General features: G+C 25.4%; 1 long non-coding RNA gene across 1 annotated transcript; it reads right to left on the bottom strand.

Moving 5' to 3' along the window:
* Window positions 1-9,661: 9,661 nt before the first annotated feature.
* LOC107444701 (uncharacterized) lies at window positions 9,662-10,725 on the bottom strand. Its single transcript, XR_006225114.3, has 3 exons — window positions 10,583-10,725; window positions 10,479-10,493; window positions 9,662-9,682 (listed from the first exon to the last, which is right to left on the bottom strand). It is a non-coding gene; the product is annotated as an uncharacterized LOC107444701 (long non-coding RNA).
* Between the last annotated feature and the right edge of the window lie 6,111 nt (window positions 10,726-16,836).

Raw genomic sequence — 16,836 nt, 5'->3', positions numbered from 1 at the left:
ATATATATATATATATATATATATATATATATATATATATATATATATATATATATATATATATATATATATATATATATACCAGGGTGATTCTAAAAAGATGGGCAAAATTTTAGGAAGGGATAATTAACACCCAAGCAAACAATTTTCATCAAAGAATGCATGGTCGAAAACAAAACGCAAAACCGCTAGAGGGCATCAAAGTTTATGTTTTTATATCAGGCAAAAACGCACAAAGAACGATGAAGTTAAGTTATAAAAGTAAATTTATTGGCATGTGATTACAATAATTGTTCAAAACAGTGGCCGGCAGCGGCTATGCTGCTATGCACGCAGTACAACTGCGAAGAAAAGATAGGGCATATCACGAACTTTCCCTGCAGCGGCCAAAAGCTTGGCGACAAGTAACGCAGAGCAGTAACTCACAACAGGAATGGAGCTTTTACGTTTGCATCAAGCAACTTTCCAAATGCGACAGCACCTTGGCGTTTTGCTTTCGACCATGCATTTTTTGATAAAATTGTTTGCTTGGGTGTGTACTATCACCTCCTAAAATTTTGCCCATCTTTTTAGAATCACCATGTATATATATATATATATATATATATATTAACTTAAACATTCAAAAACAATGTAATATAAACTATAGAATGTTGGCTTGCCTGGAATGTAGTTAACTACAAAAATATAAGAATAATAAATTTAAATACATTTTATACGAAAGCAAAATTATAATTGTTGAGCCTACTAAAATTTTTAAGCAATTTAAATAATTTTTCAGCCACATACTTACATGGATTATAACCTGAAAATATTTAAATGTATCGAGTGGTGTATAATATTTTTTGCAATAAAATATTGTTTGTGACCTTTTGTTTAAAAACTCAGAGATATATTGCTGAGCTAAAAATTCAAACTTTAATTCTTACTTGTTCCAAGGATTTCTTCCACAGCTGCAAATGATAAAATTTTTTTAAATTCATAGTATTTTGAAATAAATATTTAAGTGGTCTCTAGTTGAAAAATAACCGTCATAAATTAAGTAATGTACATGCACATAGTTAAAACTAGAATTTGTTATAATCAAATACGAAATTCAATATTTATTTTTAATCCACATTTCCTCAAAGACATATCCGTCTGCAATTAATTACATCGCATTTTCAGTAAATGAAATAAAGCTTAATGTGATAAATGTTGCTAAAACTTTATTTTAAATCGTATAAGTGTCTAAACAGCATTAATATGCCTTGAGATTCATTCATAGAATTCAAACAATTTTAATATATATATCACATATCATATTATATATCACATTTATTTTATATCATATATTATATATCACATTTATGATGTATCATATATCATATATCAAATTTTAAAATGTTATGAATTGTATTGTAATCTAATTAAGATGTATCTTTACTTTTATGAATTATTTTACGTAGTTCTTACAAAAATAATAATGCGTTTAGAGTAATTAACTAAAAGAGATTCAGTTTAAATTTAATTTTTACATAGTTTGGATTATATTTTGTTTTTGCAAAATTAACTTACCAAAATCCTTTACAACTAAATACATAATATTACATTTAAGTAAAAATAAACTCTTAAGTCATTCTAAATCACACATTATAATAAAATCAGTTTTTGAGACCTAAATTTTCAATGAGCTATACCACTTTAAAACTTTTCCTAAAAAAGTGACTTTTTTTAAAAAAGGGAAAAGCGATCAAACAACAAACTACGGTACACATGCAGTACTGCAGATTTAATAATACATAACGTATCATAACTAACTTTTCTGTTCCTCTTCTCTAATTTTTTATTTTTTTCAATTTTTATTGCGAAGTTTTTCAATTCTTGTTAAAAATCTAGATATTAGTTCAGTGGTTTCCAATCTATTTTGACTCATCTACCCCTTAAACTATAACTGGAAGCTCACTGTCTCCCAATACCAAAATACGAACAGTTTACAGTTATTAAAATTTAGTTTCTTCTTAATATGTTTTAAAATGTTAATAATAAAATATTAAAAGTTATGATAGAATTTAATTTTTATGCTCCCAAACTGTTTTAACAAACTATATTTGTGCATAAACTAATTAAAGAAAGACGCGTCTTTCTTTGCTAAATTTTGAATACATGGAGTAGTGTTACAAATTTCCAATAGTCACTTACAACATTTTGGACTGGAAAGCTTGATTCCTTAGGATATATCAGCAGGAATGAAAGTAATGCCTTGAAAGCACATTCTATGACAAAATTTTCCATTGAAGATCAAATTTTTGTGACTGATTTCTTTTTATCCGTAGTTTGAAAATCCATTTTTCAAAGCGTCCGAAACTTTTCCATCAGAAATTGTTTAAGACGATATTTTACAGAATCCTACTCCTCACTTGTAAATTCAGGTAAGTATTCTTTAGATTAAATTTTCTGAAGATGCAGCCTTGTTCAAAGCAAAACGCAAGAATGAACCTTTGATGAGAGAAATTTCTTCCTGGTTGTAAACCATTATTTTATTTTATTTTACTAATTAATTTACTAGCTATTTTATTTTACTAGTTTACGAATTATTTACATATAGCATGTTGATTACGTCTCGGTAACCATTTAAATTAAATCTTTTCTACATGAAGAAAGAAATTCAAGTAAAATATCTCATCGTATGGTATAATCACCTCTCGTAAAAAAATCATATTTCCAGTAGTAAAAGCTAAAATTTATAGTTATTAACCATTAATTAGGAATTTTTCTGTTCATTTTTTAACGGTTTGCAACAAATTATAGATTTGAGAATTATGGTTCTTATTATAGCAAAATTAAAAAGTAAATTTAATGAAATGAATGACTTTATGTCAGCTGTAAGATATCATACCAAACTTTAACACATTTACCTAATTTTATCACATATTATACAACTGTATTTTGTTGCTAATTTTGCCAAGACCATTACCAGAGCATTTCGATTAAAATTACCGAACTTTTTAATATTCTTAAAAGTACCAGAAGCATGCTAAAATTTACCATGTTTGTATTGTTTATACCATACTTTTTTCTCAATATATATAAAGAGATTAAATTGAGTAATATATTGATAACAGCATATTTTTTGAGTGCAAAATAGAAGATAAATAACAAATACTCTAGTGAATTAAGAGTTGCGGAAAAAGAATAGTACAAAATTCTAAAATAAAGAAAACGTGGAAATTAATTAATCAGAAAGAAAGACGCAAAATCTAAATTCTCAGCTTAAAATTAAAATAAGTAGGGGAGAGTGGGGTCAATTGTAACAGTTTTTACTTAACTACTTTTAACTAACAAAAAATCCAATATATTATTAGTATTAATTGACAGATGAGTAAAGTAGACTATCCTCTACTGGAAAAAAAATAAATACCTTATTTTAAATGTTATTATATTAGTTATTAACAATTTTTGACAGTCGTGCACTTGTTACAATTGTCCCCACTTACGGGGTCAATTGTAACAGTTCACAAATTCAACTAAAACATAGCTAATTATACATATTGTCATAGTTGTGATATATTTTTTCATTGATCAAAATAGTAGTGATATTTTAGGAGTAAAAATAATAATGAGCAGAGACCTAAAGGGTTAAACTTTTAACTTTAAGGCGTTAAAAATTTCAATTCATGCTGTGAAAGGTTACAAATAAAATAATGCAGATGCAACATAACAGAAATGATATAAGAAACTATTGGTGGTTCTTAAAGAGTTAAGCAATGGTTTGTAAACATAAGATTATTTATTTTAAGCTGTTACAATCGTCCCTTCACTTATTGTTACAATCATCCCCAAGACCCCATTTCAGCTTCATTTGTTAAAAATAATGCGAGTTAATTAACAAAAGTAATCTTTTCTTTTTGAAATGTTAATTAAGGTGTCCACTTACATATTTGCTTAATAATTTTTATTTGTTTAAACAAAATTACTTTGTTACAATATAATATATAATACCAAAAAAAGTACTTACGTAGCGGGAAAATATTTTTTGTGATGTAACTCTTTCAAAAGTGCATAAAAATGGTTGCCAGCAGGGGTCATCATATAGATCTATTAAATACACCTTGTGCGCCACCTAAGAACCAAATCTTGAACCCGTCACTCGAAATTTTTGCTCTGTTACTATCGTACCCTGTTACAATCGACCCCACTCTCCCCTATCAATTAAATTTAAGTAATTGATCAAAATTAATTAAATTTAGTTATTAAATCAATTCTTACATGATGGTATGTAGTCCACTAAGAAAAATAAAGTTGAATATCCATTAAATAAGCATTTTTATTTATTATCTTAATTATAAGTTATTAAGTAAAAACTCTAAACTGTGAGATATTTAAAGTTATACTTACACGGGTTTATATCTAAAAATTAGAAATGAAATATTAAAGTATTATTATTATTATTTATTTTTCATACCTATCAAAAATAGGTATTATAATTTTTCATTCGATATATCAGACCGAAAAATTTTCGGATCAAATTATGGTATAAAATACCGGCACTTTGGGCACATCATCTGTAAAATACATTTTACTGTAATGAAATTTAATTTTATCGTAAAATATTATACCTTATTTTTACAGAAATAATAATTCAATTAAAATGATTCAGTGATTTTATGAAAATTCAGATGTAATATCAAACTTTTTTATCGTAACATGTTTCGTTAAATAGTACCGACTCCCTAAATACTTTTTACCGTAATATGATCCGTAATTTTTTACTTTTTACTGTGTATTGCTATATATAAATACTTATATGTATGGAAATTATATATATTTATATATATATATATATATATATATATATATATATATATATATATATATATATATATAGACTTACCTCAACAATGAAAACTATTTTGCGACTTAACTATTCTTCATAATTTAATTTTATTTTCTAATAATTTTTAAAACAGTTTATCATAATTTATAAAATAAACAAATTTATAAAAGTTTTAAAATAGTTATAATAATTTATTAAAATGTCTCCTATTATACCTTGAATGGAATAACGTTTTTCATGAGAATTGAACCAATGCCTAGCACATAGTTTATATTTCAAAACAGAACAAGTTAATGTCCATAATATATTAGAGTAATATTGGTCAAGAACTATTAGAGTAACACTGTTGATCATAAATGGGAGGAGCTGCATTAGATAATTTTTTCAACAGCACTATCTCACTGCAACGAAAATTTTTATGCGAGGCAAATATAATAGAAAAAAACATGAGCAAAATTTTTATCATTCATATATTTTGTTTTCATCTATGAAATGGGATATGTTTGAAATTTTTTTAAATAAATAAAAGTTTACAGAGCTATTACAGAGACAAAAAATAATGCGTGAAATGAATAATAAACACAATTATTTTTCGTGAAAATTTCCAAACATGCTTTCATGATAATCAGATACAATAGCTGTGTGTAAACTGTTCCAGGATTGGGATACATTTAGATATTTTTAACTGTTTAAAAAAAATCTAAAATCAGTTTAAAAAAATCCTTATACAACAAAAGGAAAATATTCAAAAAAGTACATTACGTTAAAAAATCCCTTTTTATCTAAAGACAGCTATGCTAATTGTATTTTATAGCAAATAAATATTTATTTTAATAATAGTTCCAAATTGTATGTAAATTTGTAAAGGTATGCGTCTGAAAACACAGAGTAAACTTTTGCACGCAAATTAGTATAATGAAAAACATGATTTTTTGGAACAGGTATTAAAGTGTCAAAGCATAATTTAATATTTTGAACTTGAATATAAATTGAATATATATTTTTGAATATTTGATCTTATATTCAGTCATGAAATAAATATGTATTAAAAGTAAAAAATAAACATTATATGAAAAAGCTTTTGAGCAACCTAAAAACTCATAAAACTAAATAAACAGCCTTTACCTATGCCATGTAATGGATTTGCTGCAAATAAAAATTTAATAACATGTGATTGAAGAACAGTTATTTTTTTAAAATCAAAACAGCTATTATTTTTATCCTATAATTCTTAGAAATAATTATTTTAAATTTTTTATACCGCAGATCAGAGTTCAAATTATAAGCTAATACAGCATTTCTTATGAAACAACGCACTAAACAACAATTGTGCATTTAATCGTACTTGGGAAAAAAAAAGATTTTTTTAAAATATTTTAAATTTAATTATATTTTCTTAATTATATTTAATTATATCTTCTTAATTATATTTAATTATATCTTCTTAATTATATTTAATTATATCTTCTTAATTATATTTAATTATATTTTATTTAATTATATTTCTGAATGCTGCAAAAAAACTTTAGTAATTGCTCTCTGTAGCCTAACTGCTGGCAGTGATATTGGCTTTGTTGCATTTAGGCGTATAATGGTCTATCACATCAATTATTTTCCTGCCTTTTTTAAATTATTTTTGATTTAAAAATAGTTTACGAATAAAAAAGAAAAACAGTTATAAAACGCGGGGTTTCATTTATGTTTAATATGTAAACGTAATTTTATTTGAAATTTTTTTATTATAAGAATGAGAAATAATATTCTAAGCCGTAGTTAGAGCTATCTTGTTGAGAAGGTTCCGGTCTGCAGTAGAAGTTAGTTCAATTGGTAACAGAAAAAATTTAGAATTAGTGAAATTCTAGTATCTACTAAAAAAACTTCGATGTATTTTTCATGAAATAAAATTTGTATTAAGTTATTAAACAGCTTACTTGAAATTAATACATTTCCCATCACTTACTTAAAGTATTTAGTTGCATATGCTGCAGTACAAATACTTAGAATGTAACGTCAGCAGCTATTTCTAACATGAACACATTTTACTTCGGTTCAAAAAAAGTAACGAATGCCATATATTATAATTAATTTTTCCAATTTTTTAAAATATTTTTCTCAGAATCTCAAATTTTATATTACTTTTATTGATTTTACAATGTGCTTGAATATTATTAAAAACATTTAGAATAATCAGTATAATAAAAGTAAGTTGGTGATTGCAAACAATATTATATGATCAGCTAATTACAAAATATTAAAAAATTATCGACACTCATTCCACAAATCTATCTATATTTGTTGTCAAGCAGCTTAGTCTGCTCCATTGAAATTTTAAAACATATTTCGTTAAATTTTAGTTTAAATATCGCTTAAATTTGTTGTAATTTTAATACAATAGTTAATTGTCTGAGATTGTATTCATACTTAAATGCTAAACATTGTGAAAATGTTATAAGGAAACGGGTAAAAAACTTTTTTCTTCGGCTTGGCCTGTTTAGCTTCATGCATTCTGTAAATATTTTTATATTATATATATAGAAGTGAGATATTTAAGTGCTAAGAGATTAAGTTTGATGAGTTTTGACGCATGCATTTTTCAATTAGCAATTTTTCAATTATAAGACAATTGAAACCTGTAGAATAATATTAAGATTTATATATTGATATTTTTTGTCCGTTACATAAGAACTTTCAACAGCGCATTTGAGTAATGTTCAAAAGAAAGCAGATTCCAGTGTTTTTTTTTTTAGCTCGATTTTGGAACGAAATTTTACTTGTCTCTGTGTGACCGTAGCGTTCTTGTTTCTGACTAGTGAACTTCAACAGTTTGTCTTGTACTCGAAAAAAGAAGCAACACTGACTCTTTTTTCTTCTCGTTTTTTTCGTTATCCAGAGTAAATTCCTGTTTAGACACTATTATGTGGGAAGTACAGGTTATCCTCAAAGTGATTTAACGATTTAGTCTTTTGTCCTGTCTTTTTTTTTAATTCCTAGTTGATGAAGAGACTGGATCTGAAATTTAATAATTATTTTAGAGAGGCACTTGTTTTTTTTTGTCTGTGATGTTATGTTTTAAATTCTACCTGAATATGTTCACCGACAATACCAGTAATTGTTTGGAGCAATTACTTCTGATCAATGCTAAATCGTGTAGTTTAGCATTATATTTCTTTTCGAAATGCTGCGTATTTGGCATAGATTCAGTAATATAAATTCATTTTTTGGTAATAATTTTTTGTATGAATCATTTTATTTACTTAGAAAAAATGAACTTAGCATGCAGAATTATATTATAATCACCATATCATTGATAATATTGAAAAAAGAATTTACTTTTCTGAAGGTAGTCAACTACAAAACATAAATTTATAGATTGTTAAATTCTTATGATTTTTCAAAATTAAAAATGTGCATTTAAATAAATATTTATTTATTAAATAAAAAAAATGATCCAAAATAACGCACAACTTACGAGGATTCAAGTCTAAAATTTAAAACAAGTAAAATTAAGACATTAAAGATACACAATTATTCACATTAAAGATATACAATTATTGAAAATTTTTAAATATATATATATGTAAAAGAAATATTTAAATAACCCACAGATCATATGTTAAATTTTAATAGTAAATTAATAATCATACAATAATAAAATAATTTGAAAAATGTACTTTAATTAAAATTTTAAACTATTAAAATTTAAAAAAAAACCAGTAAACCAAATGCTTTTTTTACGAATATGCCAAACGACTTAAATTATGAAGCAAATTAAAATTGAGATTATAATTATATTAAATTATAAGCTCAATTTTAATTTGCTTTATAATTTATATGAAATTTTTTATTCAATTCTAACTTAGTTAATATTCAACAGAAACTTATTCAGTGTCAACTTGATTATTATTATAATCAACAGGTATCAATAATTCAATTTTAACTTGCATGATAATTATAAAAAACATAGGTTTTTAGTCAACTTAATAAAGTTTTCTCATCTTTCTCCAACCAATTATAATTTCAATGTGCACTGAATAACATACATTTTCTCTTTCAAAATCATAAAGTGTAATTTCAACAACTTTAACCTTACGTACGAAGCCAATTTCTGCGTTTTGGTAACAAAAATGTATTTGTATACTTTCCGTTAAATTCGAAAACATTTATATTTTAAGTTTTTTCTAGACTATAAAATTTTATTATAATTTAAAACTATGGACAAAAATAATATTTATTTACGATATTTTAGTTTTAGAAAACTCACATTAATAATTAATTTTAATTAATTAATTAATTAATGTATATATTAATATGTAACATTAATATACACAATTAATATATTAATGTATAGTTTCGTTAATAAAGTTCATAAAAATGCATTTTAAAATAAGATATTAAAATATTTGTTAGCAAACAACTACTTACACAATTTCAGTTTGTTTTCTGATTTAAAAATTTTACTAACAAGCTTTGTAATTCAAATATTAATTACAGCAATTGTTTACATTTTATAAAAAATACTTGTAACAAAATTTAAAGATATAGTTTATCTGTTTTAAATAAGCATATTTAACTATATTACATACTCTCTTCATTTTTGCAAACACTCTTTTTTCGTTTATAAAACAATTATTTACTTCCATAATATATATATATATATATATATATATATATATATATATATATATATATATATATATATATATATATATATATATATATATATATATATATATATATATATATATATATATATATATATATATATATATATATATATATATATATATATATATATATATATATACAAAAAAAAATTTTATTTACATAACATTTTAAAATACTTACCAAATCCAAATATAGGGGATGCTGTAAATCGTAAAAAAATTTTGTAAAAAACAAAGTGAGCAAGTCATATACTACAGAAATTGGTAAAATATTAATTATCATAGCCTCTCCAGCATATATGAAAGAAAATCATCGTGTCAAAAGGTGTCGTATGAATAAAAATAAGGTGTTACTTGATACGTAAATTTGGTGCTTGTCTTATTTATATTTAAGATCTCTAAGTCTATAAACAAAGTTTGAATAATGACAATTACGATATATGTAAATCAAAAAACACTTCTGATGAATAAGTATTTTTTTTTCTCAACCCATTCTTTCAAATATGTTTCAATAGTATTTTTTTAAATAAAAATTCATAAAACGGACAAATATTTGTATTCCCTTCAATAAATTTAGTTTTCAATATCTTTGTAAACGTAACTATTTCTTGCATTTGTCAATATATGACAAAAAATAATATTTTACTTACTCTACACCGCATTCTCAACATTTAATGCTGCCTCGAGTTCTATGAATCATAGAATTAGACTTTTAGAATGAAAGCAAAAACATGTTACTGTGCATTGCATAAATGATCAACTCTTCCCCTATTTTCAGTCAAAAATCTCCCTTTAAGTGTATTTAAACGATTCGAAAGTTACTTTTACGTTACGTATAAGTACAAGAACACTTTTTTTCTGAAATTAAATCTAAACAAAATATGGTAATTGATGTGTGATTCATCGCAAAATATTGGTTATAAAATAATGTAAGTAATAGTTACCAAAACAACTCATTAACTTGAAATGCAACTAAAAAGGTGGTTTGATTTACTTACACTCAGTAATACTTGCTAGAAATAAAATGTTTATAATTTTAGGAGCCAAGTAAAAAGCAAAAAAAAGTCACTATTAGGAAATTTTGGATACGTTTACAACTTACTTAGACCACATATGCATAATGTAACAATACAAAGGAATGACATTGTATGTTCCAAAACTAAAAAGAGAGAAAAATATTTCGGATGTTTAAATCTTATAAATATTTATATAAGTATGCTTTTCAATAGATCATACGAGCAGGTTTTGAAAGATAAGTGTAAAGTTATTTCGCTTTTATGCCTGCCTTTTATGTTCTTTTATTGCACTTCATTTGCAGATCTTATCTGCTATTTATTTATTTAACACAATTATGTTTACTGAAGATAAATAGGATTTATATTTAAGGCTGTAAGGAATCACTAATAATTGAAAGTATTAAAAAAATATGTAAGCTCAACTGAATAAAAACGCACCAAATATTTGAACAAAGTAAATAAATGAAATCAGCCACGTATCATTTTATCAACTTTTACAGTTAACACTTTTAAAAGCTCGAAAAAGTGTCTTTAATTTGTTTCACGGTCGCTTAAGATAAAAACATGCTTTAACCCATTAAGGAAATTAGCGAAATTAAACTTTAACGATTCTACATTATAAATAGTGTTTGGAGATATCTTCTACACATTACACAACATAGTATTGCACTCTATCTATGTTACTTTTATCTTTCAATATACTTTCGATCAAAACGAGATTTTCAGTCACGTTTTTAAACAAACAAAGAATATTCAATTTTGTTAGGCTACCAACCTCATAAATTCATTCTAAATGAATAATTTAACACCCTCGCGGCTTCTTTACAATTAATAAATTATTTAATATTTAAACCCTCGGTTATCTGAAATATTTTGTTATCTTTAATCATTGGAATTTAAAGTTTGTAGCTAATTCCAATCTATTTTTTACTGTGAAATATGCCTCAAAATATATTATTCACAGTATTAATATCAATGAATATTGAATATTAATGATTAAAATTTAATTTGATGTCTTTCTTTCAGACCACTTAATATCTTTGGAGTATTAATATGGAAATATTACTGCAACGGAAATGCTGCAGTAGTTAGTAAACTTCTTTAGAAGCTTGTACATTTAATATAAAGTTTTGAAATTTTAGGTTGTACTTTGACCTATGTGTTCCTATTCCATTTATATAGAAATATTATTTTTTTGAAACTGGAGCACCTGTCAGTAGATTTCCCAAAATTTAGGAATCCTTTTTTTACAGTCTTATATTTTTGTTTTACAATGCAAAACATATTGTAAAAATATATTGCAAAATATATTGATGCAAATAGAGCATCGGTTCAAAAAATTCCTTTCAAGCTGAAATACTTATAATGGTTACATTGGGAAACCTAAAACATGGTAGATGAATTTTTTTCAATTTATATATTATAATAGCATTTTAATCTATTTTTGCGAATACAGGCCCTTTATAGGAAGGGTTGTAAGACTACACCGTAACCTAATATTATTTTAATATGTTTTAAATTCATTTTTGAAATAATAGTTTCGATTAAAATATTTATATGACGGTAATCAGCCTTACAATTTCAAATGAATCATTTTCCTTACTTTCACTAATAATGCCGCTTAGTTAAAGTATAGATGAAAATAATCATATTTACTTTATTTTTAATTAAACTCTGATATATGTTCGGTAAATATAATTTATTTAATTGCATGAATACGTTTTCTGTTTGAATCTAACGTGTTGATTCACATTTTATAGTTCCTATTTTGATACTTTACATTGCATGTCAAATTTTATTTTTGATTTTTTTCCTTATATTTAAAATTTTTTCAACAAAAGGGAGCGATATTCTGTGGGATTTAAATAATTGTAAAATTTTATACAAACTTAAACGAATTAATCTCGACAGTTCAAATGAATCACTGAGCAAATTAAAATATAAATAATATATTAGTGTCAGATTTTCCACACAAAAATGTGGATTCAGCTGCTTTTGAAATACCTCAACATTTCACGTGTCTTCAATTATTTGTAGAAATACATTGAAATATGCATGCTATTAGCTAATTTTTCTGCACCCTTATGACGGGGATGTCAGTGAGTTATGTTTCAGTGGTCAGTGAAAAAAAATTGTTTGCATGTAACCTAACAAACAAATGTCTACATGACTGACAAATGTCTACAAATTGTTATGACGTACAACAAAGAACTTATGCCTGTGGTTTATGATAACAAAATAACAGCTTAAATCTCCTTCAGCTTGAATTTCCCTCTTCCCGTTAATTTCTCTAGATTTGTACTTGTTGAATTAGGGTGGAGTGACTTAACGTTGATTGAGTGCGCGGATATTTTTTCATTTGCACCAAAAGACCTATCTTTCTGCTTTTTAAATTTTAGATACCTAGCAAACTCCCTATTTTGAGCATCTAGCCTCTGTCATTGTTTTAAATTTTACTCTATTTTTGTCTATATGTTTTAGCTCCTTCTATGTCAAGCTGATTGTTTTCATTCAGTTTTTAACTCACACTCACCAAATTAAGCATATGGCTGTAAATGTATAACGATATACGAGATTATAAATGTATTTTGAAATTTACTCGGGCTTACACTTAAATCTAAAGAAAATATCTATTTTAAATAGAGTGGAGAAATCCCAGTAGTTAACCATAACTAATATATTATTCGAATCAAAACAAATATAATGGTTGACTGTGTTTTGAATGTATTTTGAGAACAAATAGCGTATTATGGTTTTTTCTCTAATTAAACTTATCCGTGTTGTTGTTAACATTTACTATCCAAGCGTATGCTTTGGATTTATGTGACAGGAAGAGAAAACTTTTAGTGTATTTCATATAGAGACTTAACAAAATTCTTTACTTAAACGCATTTTACTTGGAATATAAATAAAAATATATTATAATGAGTATAAATATGATTGCCACGATAAAACAATAAATATATTAAAGTTTTTTTGAAAAAAAATATTGCTTTCCCTTACAGTTTGGGTGATAATAGGACGCATGCGACTTACAAATGTGTGTGTTTTTTTAAATTTTATACATGATATATTCATTTTGTTATTTGTTATTATCACTGAATTGGAAAAGCCAGAGCACCAGTACCACTTGTGACTCAAATTAAAACCAAAATTAATTAAAAGTTTTTAAAAAATTAAAAGTTTTTCTACTATTTTTAGCGATTCTTCATTTTTGAAGGGAGATGCTCAATTTGCTTGAAATTATGGCAAAATTAATCCTTTACCCAGTTGTTTATAAAGGAGCCTACATTTTGCCATTTTGATTTCTTTTTATTTGATATTTGTTGTTGTCAAGTGAATAAATGCATTATGAGTTGAACAATTCAGCATGTTATAAAATATAATACTATGGCAGTGATTTGTTTTCATTTTACAAGTATATGCATTTAACTGTTGGTCAAGAGTTATCCACAGATCTTTTACTGAAGTTATAAACTAATCTCATGTCCAGCTTTTTCTCTGTCCTTTTGCTAGTTTCATGATGCATAATCATGATGCATTTATAAGTTCAGTAGACAAAAAAAATTATCTCCCTGAATAACTTTCGTCCTAATGATCGTATTTTCCCGAACCAAGTGCAAATCTTAATGGTTCCTCAATATGCTAACTAATTAATAACTTAGTTAGTTAATTAATAACTTTAGTTACTTAATTAATTAGGAAGCTTTCAGAATGTGAACGTTGAACTCTTTATGTGACATTTATTTTTTTAGAGTTGTTTTAACGTCATTTGTATGAAAATTTTGTACTAAAGTCAAATTTACATAAAGTAATAAAATTTATGAAGAATTGTAGGGCTAATAGCTTTTACACCTCTGTTCGAGTCTCTTAAAGAGGGGAAAAAAGATCCAACAAAAAATTTCGAGAACCTGAAAAAGATAGCGATTATGATGCACAATCATAAGGTCTTATAAATTTCACGATATTTCGTTTCGATAAAATTGAAAAACTTAGTAAATGTTAAGTGGTATTTTTAGAATTTTTAAAGAAATTAGCTACCTATTAATATAAGAGTTCACTTGGGAAACTGCCTATTATGCATAAAATACCCTACTTCCCTACTAGGAGGCTCAAGAATTTTCACTTAATAAGATTTGCGAAAGACACTAAGTGAACTTGGTTTGATGTAAAAAACGTGGATATTATTTATACATTCATTTTGTTAGTTTAATCAAAAAGTACAATTAAAAATATTAAGGAAAGAATTTTTTTTTATAATACCTCTATTTAAACAAGAGTAACAATTCTTAAACTTTCAACAATACTTTTTTAACTCTGACTCTTGAGATAACTTCTTTTGCCGAAGATTTTGTCCCTTTTTTATTATTAGTTAAAGCTAGGTTACGCATTCTTGATAGCTTTGCATTTTATATTTGAAATTTCAAGTCGAATGACATGCATGAATTGACCCCAAGTTCAAAGAAACAAAGTTAAAGAATTGCGAGGCTTATTTTTAACTAAAAAAAATTAACTACTCCGATCAATGAAACAATTATCAATGAATCATTAATATTCTTGCTTACGAATTATGAGAAGAAATTTGTATTGATATTTTTTTCAAAACGTGTGTGTGTTAAAACTATAATAGCCTAATGTTAGGAAAAGGAAACAATTTTGGAAATGATGATTCTAAAAATAGCATGGTTTTGGAATATTTTTACATCTTTCTATTTAGTTGCTGTTTATCAAAATGAGACATATCTAGCATTTTTTCTGATATAGCAATATTTTTTGAATTAGCTAAAGTTGAGAAACATTATAAAAAACAATTTAAGCCCAAATTTTTGACATTATCTTTTTTAAAAGGGAAACTTTCTTAAAGTTAGCGGACAAGAATAACTTTGAACGTTAAAATGAAATTGCATGTCCATAATTTTTGCTCATTTAAAAAAAAACAAAACAAACTGTTGTATTTTTTGCTCTGCACTTATATGCATTTACTTATCATTACTCAAATAAATAAGAATTGATAAGAAATGACGATCAATAATTGATCTTTATTTATCGAAAGAAGTAGTATGCTTAGTAAATAGTCGGCTGTTCTACATCAAATAATTTTGATCAGTAGAATTATTTTTAATTTCTTAACAAGATTTAATTCTCTACTAACTGGCAATAGCTCTAAGTTTATTTTCAATAATGACGTGACAATAATTTAAAAAGGAATTTTACTTTAAGGGAAAACATAAATTAAAGTACTGAAACAATTTATTAGTATATCAATAGCAAAATAATATTCGTACAGAGTAAAGAATAATATTTTGAGAAATGTTAAATAGTTGGTAAAGCAATTCTGCGAAACTGGGGCTTAAATGTAATTAACACAATTATTTAAAGTTTAAGACGATTCATAATTTTAAGATTCTTAACTTTTAAGATGATTAAAAATGTAGACTATGTATTCGTATTAATAATTATAAAATATATATTGAAAAAATTAATAAACTTAGTATTCCAAACTCGAACTCAACGCATTTACTCAACGCGTGCGTAAGTCAAGTTCATCGTAAGTTAACTGAATTTAAATATTAATAGCCCCATTTAAGTATTTCTTTATTGTCTCCATATTTCTTTTAAGTAATTAATTTTATTTTTTCTCGGCTTCTAACAAATAAAAACTATTGAAACTTAAGATTTTGCGATAAAAAGTTGGTATAAACCATTTATTCTTCGTAATCTAAAATTTTTTTACCCACAAATAAATTAAATAATAAAAATAATAAGTAAATATTAAAAGTTAATTTCTGCATGAAATTATCTTTGGGTAAATGGGTTTTATAAGTGGATGCAATTTATTTTTGAATTGTTTAATTCGTTTTAAAAATATGACTAAAAACGCAAAAAGTAAAATAACATTAAGGGGCCCGAACTTTGGATCGCTCTCCTGATCAAACTATGGGGACCATATTTTGAACCTATATACCCCTATATTTTGAAGGTTAAGATTCCAGATATGAATAAAGAATCCAGATAGATATATGTTTATTCAGATTGAGTACGTTTTTGTGCCCGAATTCTTAACTTAATAGTGAGCACTAAATCATTTAAATTTTTGAGGTCACCAAGAACCAATAGGATTGACATTTATAGTGTCATAATCTGATCATTGGAACGAAAGCTATTCAGGGTGATATCGTTTTTTTGGACACTGTGCATATATTCAACAGTTGATCAAATGTTATCTACAGCTCTTTCACTGAAATTATAACCCAATGTCATGTGCGGCTTTTTCTATGGTCTTTCACTAGTTGATTGATCATGATGCATAATATTCATTCGAATAACGCTCTTATTCTTT

Source organism: Parasteatoda tepidariorum, chromosome 3 (assembly GCF_982258835.1).
Source record: "Parasteatoda tepidariorum strain Cologne lab strain chromosome 3, Ptep-v5.0, whole genome shotgun sequence".
Lineage (NCBI taxonomy): Eukaryota > Metazoa > Arthropoda > Arachnida > Araneae > Theridiidae > Parasteatoda > Parasteatoda tepidariorum.
The sequence above is the reverse complement of the archived record's forward strand: the minus strand, read 5'-3'. Positions and strand labels throughout refer to the sequence as shown.